The sequence below is a fragment of the Sorex fumeus genome, unplaced genomic scaffold (assembly GCF_029834395.1).
Source record: "Sorex fumeus unplaced genomic scaffold, SorFum_2.1 ptg000018l, whole genome shotgun sequence".
NCBI lineage: Eukaryota > Metazoa > Chordata > Mammalia > Eulipotyphla > Soricidae > Sorex > Sorex fumeus.
In genome coordinates, this window is record NW_026606075.1 from 2731889 (window position 1) to 2742621 (window position 10733).

General features: G+C 39.7%; 1 pseudogene; it reads right to left on the reverse strand.

The window, feature by feature from the left end:
• Positions 1-9292: 9292 nt before the first annotated feature.
• Positions 9293-9892, reverse strand: LOC130021637 (rRNA-processing protein FCF1 homolog; annotated as a pseudogene).
• Positions 9893-10733: the final 841 nt, after the last annotated feature.

Consider the following 10733-nt stretch of genomic DNA (forward strand, 5'->3'; position numbering starts at 1 on the left):
TTTAATTTTTGCTTCATTTTTTAAAGGTGATTGTTTTTCAAAAAGGAAATGATTGGCCATGTGCTGATTATTGTCTAAACTGAGTGATGGACATAGAAGTCATTGTATTATTTTTAGTTTTGTATATGTTTGGAATTTCAATTTAAAATTAATCTTGAACTGCAATCTGGACACGTTACCTACTTTCTGTGAATAGTATCTCTGACAGGAAATAATATTTTTCTCAGAGCTATTTGGCAAGCAACCAATTACATCTGTCTCCCTTTCTATCTTAGCCAGATTCTAGTACAGATATTTGGCATCTGACATAAAAAAAAATCAACTTGCAGGGTTAACTAAAATGTTGACACTAGCTGTTATACTAAAATAAAAATAGAATCAAGAAAATTAATTTGCTATGCTCAATTTATGACAGATTCAAGAATCAATTCCAGGTTGAAATATTATTTTTAAGAGAAAATTTAAATATAACAAATGTATTTTTAAGCTATCCAAGTTTGAGTTTGTCTCTACTTCATATGAAACAAATGATTTAGTTAAGGACAAGGAATCCGTGTTGTGGCTAGCAACAGATTTACTAGAGAATTTTAAGCTATTTTTTTTTAAAAAAGAATATATTTTTATCTCTGAAATATATTTATCAGTTACTATCAATTAGGACACCTATAAGTCAATAAAATCAACACACTGAACCGTTGAGACCAAACTTTAATAACCAATCTTTAAAAGGTGCTTGTCAAGATGGCGGGCTGGGTGGGAGGAGAGTTTGGAGAGGGGCTGTTGGAGCCCCCATGGAAGGAAGTTGACACTGGTGGTGGGATCAGTGATGAAACATTGTATGTCTAAACCCCCAATTATAAATAACTTTGTAAATCCCACTGCTTTAATAAAATTTGGGGGAAAAATAAAATTCAAAAAGAAGGAAAAAACTCTAAATAAAAAATTAAAAATACAAACCTGCATGTGAGGTACAGACTTTTGTTTTAATCATTATACTTTCCTGGGAAGGAAAATAGTAAGTGCATCCTTAAAAAAAAAAAAAACATATCTCGGAACTGGAATGATAGCACAGGGAGTAGGGCGTTTGCCTTGCACGTGGCCAACCCAGGTTCGATTCCCAGCATCCCATGTGGTCCCCTGAGAACCGCCAGGAGTAATTCCTGAGTGTAAAGCCAGGGGTAACGCCTGTGCATCGCCAAGTGTGACCCAAAAAGCAAAAAGAATATTGAAATTAAATAAATAAAATAAAAACATTTTTAGCTTATTTCTAATCATTTTTTCCAGGTAAGTACAACTCTGTGGCCTCTTTAGAAGAATGAAAACTGTCAAGAACACTTTTTTATGAGCATGGGGACAACTAAAAGGCAGCTTGGTTCACCCTGTGACATTTCATGTCAGCTCATCAAAATTATAGATGTAAAAGATGCTTGGTCAGTAAATTCTATAAATTATTGGCAAAAGTGCCAAAATTTGTTCCCCCGTCCCTCCCTCAAGTGAGCTGAGGTTGCATGATATTCAGCATTTTCCATCTATCATTTTGATAGGCAGTCACAAATTTGCTTTAAAATAAATCAATTTTAATTTTCTGTGACTTCACCATGGACACTTACACACTACACACACACACACACACACACACACATAAACACACAAACACACATACTTTCTCCCACCCTTCCAAAACCACAAGAATCACATTTATAAGTTTATTTTTAAGATAACAGTAATAACTGTGCTTACTCATACTTTTATCGCTGGATCCACTCATAAAATGGGTCACCTGAAAGTGATAGTATTTTGGATAACTAATTTTTAGAGATTCTCAAATATCATAAACAATTTGTTTTTCCCTCCTTTGCTCTGCTCACATAAGACTTTTCTATAGTAATTAGTTTGGGATAAGTTTCCTCCACTATAAGAAAAATGAATCGATTGTTTTTAAGGGGGATAGGTAGTCCAAAGGAAGGTCAGAAAAGTGAGGAAGCAGTGGAGTGCTAGATCCAAAAGTTATTAGCAAGGCAGAATTTGAACCAGATTAGATAGTGGAGCGTGACCAGCTATACCCAAAATCAGTTCTCATTTCCAGCAATGAAGAGTCAAGTTCCTGTTAAAGACTCCTTGACTTCATGGAAAGTATCATGTTAAGCAAAATGAGTCAGAAAGAGCAGGATAGACACAGAAAGATTGCATTCATCTGGGGAACATAAAGCAACAAAATGGGAGACTAACACCCAGAAGTGGCCGAGATTAGTACCAGGAATTTTGCTCCATGACTTGGAGGCCAGCCACAGGTGCTAGGGGAAAAGGAAGCTCAGATAGAGAAGAGAGCACCCAGTAAAGGGTGTTGGGAGGATCCTCCCAGGATGGGAGAAGCATGCCTGAAAGTAGACTATAGACCAAACATGATTGCCACTCAATGCCTCTCTTGCAAACCATAGGACCCAAAAGGAGAGAGAGAGAACAAAAGGGAATGCCCTGCCACAGAGGCAGGGTGGGATGGGGAGGATGGAGGGTGGGAGGGATGCTGGGACCCGTGGTGGTGGAGGATGGGCGCTGGTGGAGGGATGGGTACTTGATCATTGTATAACTGAAACTCAAGCACAAAAATTTATTAGTCTATAACTGTACCTCATGGTGTTTCACCAATAAAAAAATAAATAAAAATAAAGACTCCTTGGGCCAAAATCCAATGACTGGGGCATAAAATTGTATCAGTTACATGCCCAGTGTCCTTTATGCCTAAAATGCTTGGAAAAAGAGGCTTTTTATAATGGTGTAGAAGCCAAGACTGTTGTAGACTTTTCTCAGTGTCCCTTATTACAATCAAAAGTGGGGTTTTTTTGTTTTTTTTGTGTGTGTGTGTGTGAAACACCATGAGGTACATTTGTTGACCTTACAGGTTTTTTACTTGGGTTTCAGTTATACAATGATCATGTACCCATCCCTCCACCAGTGCCCATTCTCCACCACCAATAATCCCAGTAACCCTCCCACCACTGCCATACCCCCATCCCACCCTGCCTCTGTGGCAGGGCATTCTCTTTTGTTCTCTCTCTCCTTTTGGTTGCTGAGGTTTGCAAAAGAGGCATTGAGTGGCAATCATATTTGGTCTATAGTCTACTTTCAGCATGCTTCTCCCATCCTGGGAGGATCCTCCCAATACCCATTACTTGGTGTTCCCTTCCTTGTCTGAGCTGCCCTAGCAAGGCCTTCAAGCCATGGAATAAACCTCATGTAAATTATCTCAACTATTCTAGGATGTTAGTCTCCTATTTTGATACTTTATATTCCCCAGATGAATGCAATCTCTCTATGTCTGTCCTTCTCTTTCTGACTCATTACACTTAGCATGATATTTTCCATGTAGTACCGCTTGTATGTAAATTTAATGACTTTGTCTTTTCTAACAGCTGCATAGTACTCCATTGTATAGATGTACCAAGTTTCTTTAACCAGTCGTCTGTTCTCAGGCACTCGGTTTTTTTCCAGATTTTGGCTATTGTGAACAGTGCAGCAATGAACATAGAAGTGCAGATGTCATTTTTGGCTATACTATTTTGCCTCTCCAGAATATATTTCCAGGATTGGTATTGCTGGATCAAATGGGAGCTCAAATTGTAATTTTTTGAGAATTGTACATATTGTTTTCCAAAAAGACTGGACCAGTCAGCATTCCAACCAGCAGTGAAGGAGAGTCCCTTTCTAGCCACATCCACGCCAACACCGGTTGCCCCTGTTCTTTTGGTGTGGGCCAGTCTCTGCGGCGTGAGGTGATATCTCATTGTTGTTTTTATCTGCATCTCCCTGATGATTAGTGATGTAGAGCACTTTCTCATGTGCCTTTTAGCCATTCGTATTTCTACTTTGGGAAAGTTTCTGTTCATTTTGTCTCCCCATTTTATGATGGGGCTGGATGTTTTCTCCTTGTGGAGTTCAACCAGTACTTTGTATATCCTTGATATCAACCCCTTATCAGATGTGTATTTGGTGAATATCCTTTCCCATTCTGTAGGTTGTCTTTGTATTCTGGTCACTATATTTTTTGAGGTGCGGACGCTTCTTTATTTAAGATAGTCCCATTTGTTTATCTCTGTCTCCACTTGGTCAGCAGAGTGTCGTCTTTGAAGATAACGTAAACCTCAATATCGTGGAGAATTTTGCTGACCTTGTCTTCAATATATCTTATGGATTTTGGCCTTATGTTGAGATCTTTAATCCATTTTGATCTGACTTTTGTGCATGGTGTTAGGTCGAGGTCTAAGGCATTTTTTTTTTTGTATGTGGTTGTCCAGTTATGCCAGCACCATTTGGTGAAGAGGCTTTCCTTGCTCCACTTCACATGTCTTGCTCCTTTATCAAAGACTACATGTTCATACATTTGGGGGAGTGTGTACGGATATTCCGCCCTGTTCCATTGGTCTACGGACCTGCCTTTTTTCCAGTACCATGCTGTTTTAGTTATTACCACTTTATAGTAGAGTTTGAGGTTGGGGTGGATAATGACTCCCCACGACTTTTCCTCAAGAATTGCTTTAGGTGAACTTTTGTTGTTCCATGTGAATTTCAGGAGTGCTTGATCGATTTTTTTTTAAGAATTTCATGGGTATCCTTATAGGAATCGCATTGAATCTGTATAATGCTTTGGGGAGTATTGCCATTATGACAATGTTAATTCTTCCTATCCATGAGCAGGGGGTATGTTTCCATTTTCTCATGTCCTCTTTTATTTCATGGAGTAGTGTTTTGTAGTTTTAATTGTAGAGGTCCTTTACCTCTTTAGTTAGGCTGATTCCAAAGTATTTGATTTTCTGGGGCACAATTGTGAACAGGATTATTTTTTTCATGTCACTTTCTTCTGTCTCATTATTTGCGTATAGGAAGGCCATGGATTTTGGCGTATTAATTTTATAGCCTGCGACTTTACTGTACAAGTCTATTGTTTCTAGGAGTTTCTTGATAGAGGATTTAGTGTTCTCCAGATATAGTATCATATCTTATGCAAATAATGAGAGCTTGATTTCTTCTTTTCTTATCTGGATAACTTTAATGTCTTCTTCTTGCCTAATCACTATTGAAAGTACTTCCAGTACTATATTGAACAGAAGGGGTGATAGTGGGCATCCTTGTCTTGTCCCTGATCTTAGAGGGAAGGCCCTTAGTTTTTCCCCATTGAGGATAACGCTTGCCATGGCTTTTTCATAGATGGCTTTGACTATCTTGAGGAAAGTTCTTTCAAAACCCATTTTGGTGAGAGTTTTCATCATAAATGGGTGCTGTATCTTGTCAAACGCTTTCTCTGTGTCTACTGACATGATCGTATGGATTTTAGCTTTGCTTTTGTTGATATGATGGATTATGTTGATTGATTTCCAAATGTTAAACTATCCTCGCATGCCTTGGATGCACCCCACTTGGTCATGGTGTATGATATTTTTGATGAGTTGTTGGATTCTACACACACATCTCATCATGCCGTTTTCGACACTGGAGAAGAATTGTTCCTCGGAACATGAGATAAAAGAGGTGTTGGAGACGTTGGTGTCCTTGTCAACACAAACTTGGCCATGAGCATTGATTCATTCGAATGCCTAACAACCCCAATCGGCCGTTTACATTTGAATAGATGTGGCTCACTGCTGGCAGCTTCTATCTAAATTGTCTACACACCAACATCTAATTATGATGAAGGAGAAATTGAGAAGTTCTACATGAAGCTGGAGAAGTTCTATAAAGAAGACCACACCTTCTACAAGATCATTGTGGGTGATTTTAATGCCAAGATAGGACCGAGAAGATCAGCTGAAGAACTTCACATCGGGACCCATGGCCTAGAATGGAACGAACAGGGTGAGAGACTGTCTGAGTTCATCATGTCAACCAAGACCATCCATGGTAACTCACAGTTCCAGAAGGCCAAATCTAAACGTTGGACATGGGAGTCTCCCGGTGGACGATTCCACAATGAAATAGACCACATCATATTTAATCGACGTTTTTGCCTGACCGATGTCGCTGTTGTCCCAAAATTCCGAATGGGATCGGACCACCATCTCCTACGTGCAAAATTCTACTTCACAGAGCAGGGAGAAAGGGCTGCAAAGTTTAAAAAGAGAACTCCCAGAACGACCACCAACTGGGAGCTCTTTGGCACTATTGCAGCAACATGGGAAGATGCCATTGTTGGCAACATTGACGAGGAATACGATCGACTGGTTCAGCACCTCCATGTTTGCGCGAGAAATGCCAAAAGAGAGATAGCCACAAAAAAAAAAAGCCTGTCGTTGAAAACTCTTGAGCTTATTCACCAATGTGGTTTGGCGCAAGACTCAGGCAACCGCAAGCAAACGTCTGAGCTCTCAAAGCAGTGCAGAGATGGAGTCAAGGAAGACCTCAAAGCGAGAAGAGCAGAAGTGCTGGTAGATGCAGCAGAAGCAAGGAAAAGTATTTGTAACGCCCACCTGTCCTTCACCAACTAAAGACCAAGATGACTGCCCTCCGATGTCCTGATGGATTTATCACATCCTCCAGAACAGCAATGGAGAAGATTTTCTATGACTTCTACTAAAATCTCTTTGATAGCCATGTCCACTTGCTGACATACCAAATTCCACAGGATGGATATGTCATTCCCAATGTTCTCCCTACCAAAATACAACATGCCATTTTGTTGGTAAAGCAAAGAACAGCACCCAGCCTAGACAAGGTCAGACCTGAACACCTGAAGAATCTGCCGTCAGTACTCATCTATAAGCTGGCTCATCTCTTCACACGCTACCTGTCTGAATGTAAGCTTCCATCCCAATGGAAAACCAGCAGGACTGTACTACTGTTCAAAAAGTGAGACATCCATGACATTGGCAACTATCGCCCGATCTGCCTATTGTCTGTCATCTACAAGTTGTTCACTCGAGTCATCCTGAATAGGATTGGCAGAACACTAGATGAAGGACAACCATGTGAGCAAGCTGGGTTCCACAAAGGATTCAGCACCATTGATCATATCCACACGATAACCAAGCTCATTGAGGTTTCTCAGGAGTTCAAGATGCTGCTCTGTCTAACGTTCATTCATTTAAAGAAGGCCTTTGATTCTGTTGAGAAGGAAGCAGTCATTGAAGTCCTAGGCAATCAGGGCATTCAAGCTCAATACATCAAGATCCTCCGTGAGCTGTATTACGGATTCACTACCAGGATCTCACCATTCTACAAAGAAGTAATCATTGCTGTCAAGAGAGGGGTTCAGCAGGGTGATACCATTTCACTGAAACTCTTCAGTGCCACCCTCGAGAACATCATGCGACAACTGGAATGTGAAGGAATGGGAGTGAAGATAGATGGTCGCCAACTACACCACCTCCGCTTTGCTGATGACATTGTTTTAATAACACCAAACATCAGCCAAGTGGCACAAACGCTGGCCGACTTTGACCGTGAGTGTGGAAAGGTAGGACTACAGCTGAATCTTACGAAGACAATGTTTATGAGAAACAGCCTTTTTCCTGACGCCCCATTCGCTCTCAATGGAACGACCATCTCCGAATGCAACAGCTATGTGTACCTAGGTCGAGAGGTCAACATGACAAATGACCTGGCACCCGAGCTGCGCAGGAGGAAGAGAGCGGCTTGGAACGTCTTCAAGACATTGAAGAAATAGCTAAGAGGACAAAGAACCTCTGGCTCCGGGCACATCTCTTTGATTCCATTGTTCTTCCTGCATTAACATATGACTCAGAGACCTGGGCCCTATGCAAACAGGATGAGAATGCTATTTGGGTCTCCCAAAGAGAAATTGAAAGAGCTATGCTTGGAATATCACGTTTCTCTCAAATGAGAGAAAGAATCCGGAGTTCCGATCTCAGTCAATGATCAAGAATCAGGATTGCTCTCTCATTTACCAAGGTGTCAAAAATTAGATGGGCTGGTCACGTAATGAGATTTAAAGACAACCACTGGACTGGAGCTGTTACCGACTGAATTCCACGGGATGTCAAAAGACCGCGTGGCCGCCCACCTACCAGATGGTCAGACTTCTTCATCAAGATCAGGAATGATTGGTTTGAGGCTCTTCATGTTCCTAGAGCGAACAGATGCCATTGGGCTACACTAGCACGCGACAGGGACAAATGGAGACGTTACTGGTGCCCACTCAAGCAAATCAATGACTAATGGAAGTTAAGTGATTAAGTGATCTCTCCAGTTTAACTTCACACTATTTTTATAAAATAAGTCCTATTGTGTTCCAATGTTTTCAGAAGAAGCTATTAGTTTTAGAGGAGTTAATTTACCTAAGATCATATAACTAGTTCATGGAGGTTCCAGAATTTAAAAGAAAGTTATTTGATTTCAAAGCTGACCACTCCTATTTCTTCTATGGGACTCTAAAGTGAGACATGATGTGGAAAAATGTAAATGATTTGATGGCTGATGTAAAGGTAAGAAATATATTAAATTTAATGTGAAAGAAAATCAATACAAAATTACATATCAAATATTTTAAAATGTTAATAGTTGTTGTGGGTGGTGATTTCAATCAATTTTCTCTCATATTGTTTCCTATTAAAATTTCTTCTATGGTTTTATATCATCTTTAATGCATGATTAGGAAAAATTTGCACTATTTGAACCAATGTCTTCAAATTTATTTCACTTATATCAGTTTCATAAACTTAATTTTATTAGAGTTCACCTCATTTTACTGAAAATCAAGTCAGCTTCTGTCTTCTTAAGGTTTTTAAAATACAACATGGAACATAATAAAAGTTAATCCATAAATCTATATTGCTTCTTTCTCTGTTGAATCTCTTACTCTCCTCTGAAATTTTCCTTTACTCAAATTTAACAAGCCTAAAGTTTAAAGCAGAATTTTGCCTTGAGCAAAACCTTTGATACAATTTTAACAGTAAAACTCTATCTTTACATTTCAGAAGTCTCTAATTCTCAAACAAAATTTTGAATTATATGCCACTTATATCCTCTTCTTTATTTTCTTCTATTATTATTATTACGATTATTATTGGGGATGGCCATACCTAGGGGTACTCATTGTTTTAACCTGCCTGAGCACTCAGGGATTATTCCTGACCAAGCTTGGGGTAATATATGTGGTACCAGGAATCAAACCTAGATTGGCCATGTGCAAGGCAAATGTGCTACCCACTAAACTATCACTCTGGCCCCCCAATTTTTATTTTCAAAATATCAAAAAATGAATGTACTTAACCATTCTCAACTCATAATGGAACAAATGTGTGAATGGAATAATTCATAGACATGCTAGTGCATGTTTAGTGATCTAGCAACAGAGAAAGTGAAGGCAGCCAGAACCCTTATCTTTTAAGAATAAGAATGGAGGGGCTCCATAATCATCTGTCGTCTGCTCCATGTCGTACCTATGATTAGGAAGGTACATGATGGGAACTCCAAGAATCCTTGGAATTCTTCTTCTAAGATCTCAGTCAACAGTGGCCACAATGTACCATTTGTTCCGAGTTACTCTTAGCAGGAAGCAGTCATCTGCACAAGTTCCTTGGTGTGTGCATTGTAATAGTTCAAATCTTGGATCATCGCAATCCTGAGGGCTACTTGATACTTCTGCTCCAATACAAGGGATACACTTGACATGCAGACAGTCCATTATTGACTGTACTAAATCCAATTTGTCTTTGATGGAAATGTTGTTAAAGTTGGTATCAACCAGGGTGGGCCCTACTGTGTGTTGTATTGGAAAAATAAGCAGGAAGAGGGCTAGGTGACTTCTACTTCTTTCAGTGCACTGGAATCTTTCTTTACTTAATTTTAGGTTTTAATCTATCCTTTTCTTTCAGTTCTGGTGTCCAAGACTAAGCATTCACTTCATGGTCTCATACTTCCTTGTTTTCTTTTGTTTCCCCATGCTCACACCATAATCCTTCCTTTCCCTTCTAAACAGCACCTTGCTGCTTCATGACTTATCTAAGGTTTGCAGCAGACATATTTCCTGCACAGTGATCAAAGCTGTTAAAGCACTGTCTTGAACATGTTGTTTCCATGTTCACAGATTTTCAAACACTTTCAAGGGTATATCAACAGTTTTATAAGGTCTTCAAGCCCCACCTACTCTGTGAACCAATATTCTAGGTCTGAAATTCTGTCACTAATTTCTTAATTCTATCTAGAGTTTGCAATTCCCCTTACTTTTTATCTTTTGGGGTGTTTTTTATCTTTGGTAAGAGATCTCACCTCAATTCATGGAATAGTTTCTTCACTCTCCATTTAAATAATTTAAAGTATTATTTAAACACACTAAAATGGACACATGTAAATTTTGTTGTGTACATTAAGTCTCATGTGTATTTAAGTTCTTAGAAGCCAGAGTGACAGCACAGTAGCTAGGGCACTTGTCTTGCGTGCAATCAAGAGGGTTCAATCCCTAGCCCACTTCAGGAGTGATCCCTGAGCACAAAACCAAGAATAAGCTCTGTGAACCACTGATGAGGCCCCCAAACCAAATTAATCAAGAATCTTTTTTGGAGAGATGATTCCAGAGCAGCACCAGGATAAGACTTATCTGAGGAACACCAGATGGGGGCAGGTGAGCCCACCACAAGCCCAGACAGAGACCTGGCAGCCAAAAACCTCCATAGCCCAATTGCTGCCATGCCCACGGCCAGACTCCACAGTCTTGGGATTAGCTTCATCCAGGAATGAATCTGTTAAAAATTCAGGCATGAGGGGTTTTTGACCCAAATATCTAG